We start from the raw sequence: 1,533 nt of genomic DNA, 5'->3' as shown, positions 1-1,533 counted from the left end.
TATAATATGATGTTTTACATCTTTATTTCCACACATTTTATGTCCATCATTGGTAGTTTATTCTACTATTTGCCCCATTTTGTCCACTTCCGCCTTTTTTGTATAATATTGCAGAAATGTGAAGAATCCAGCGGAAATCGAGCCGAATCCGTCCCTAAGTGCTTGGCATAGGATTTGACATGAAGATTTGACTCGAGAAATGAACTTGGTGCGCGTAGCAAGGCCTGAAAGATAGATTTGTGAGAGTTTCAGAAGCGGATTACCAGCTAACTTGGTCTATAGACTGACCTACATGGTAGACTGTCAGAATGCTGAAAAGTTGACTGCAGGAACAAGAGTCAGTCGATCGACTGAGGTCCATGGTCGATCGACCACATGAGCTGACGTACAAGTTTTATTTTAAGTCAGAAGCTTCTGATATTCTCTACCTTTAGTCGATCGACTGGCTGACTTGGTTTATCGACCACTTATGGAATCTGACGAGAATTACAAGATTTTAATCTAAGCCCATTTGTAATTAGGTTTGGAGAAGGGAGTTACGTGACATTTCTATATAACGTAACTCCTTCCTACTGCTTTAGTGGATTCATTCAGATTCATTATCACATACCTAGTTTTTACATTTCAGTTTTAGATTTTTCATCAGTAAGTCTACAGTTTTCATTAGTTTTTCAATAAAGTTCTTCTGTGGCATCCGGATTCGTTTCTTGCCTTCTTTATTTCTGGTAATTCTTGTTATAAATTTTAGTTTGCTTTTAATCCTTCTTTATAGATTAGAACTGATTAGTTAAAATCCCGAAGCCCTAATTCTTTCTTTTATGCGGTTTTATTGTTCATTTAATTTAGTTATGAATTCTGTTGTTTTCATCTTTAGTTTCGTTATCGTTATTAATTCCAGTATGAGTAGCTAAATATCCCGCGCTAAGATGTGAGGGGATCCGTAGCGTAGATGGCGTAGTTTAAGTAACCCTGATTCGGGTCATGGTCGATCGACTGACATAGCTGGTCGATCGACTGGCCTCGTGTTAGATTAGCACTATTTCAGTTTATTAATTGCAATTTTTGACAAAATCGAATGCATGCGACTAGTTAAATGCCTAGTATTTGACCAACCCACAAGATCGAGAGATAGGGGAGGGAAAATAGATTAATAAATTGGGACGACTAAATTGCTAAGATCGAAAGATAAGTAATTTAGGCTATAGGAATCATTATTCAGGGCGAGAGCTAGTTTTAGTGAGACTTAGGGACTAGTAGCATAGGCCGAAAGGAGCTACTAGTTAACTCGGACCGAGAGGACCTGTTATTTGCCCATCTTAAATGATTATTTCAGACTTACCTAGGATTACCGCCGTCGTAGCTACAGTGAACCGATCGTCTTAGCCTTCTTTTAATTATTGTTTACATTTCTTTCATTATTTGCTAATTTATCTTATGTTATTAGACTTAGTCCAATCCAAAACCCCCCCAGATATTCATAGACTGAAATTAAACAACTTAACTCCCTACCTCCCTGCGGATCGACCCTGTTAC

Source organism: Silene latifolia, chromosome 7 (genome assembly GCF_048544455.1).
Source record: "Silene latifolia isolate original U9 population chromosome 7, ASM4854445v1, whole genome shotgun sequence".
Lineage (NCBI taxonomy): Eukaryota > Viridiplantae > Streptophyta > Magnoliopsida > Caryophyllales > Caryophyllaceae > Silene > Silene latifolia.
This window is presented reverse-complemented; position numbering follows the sequence as displayed.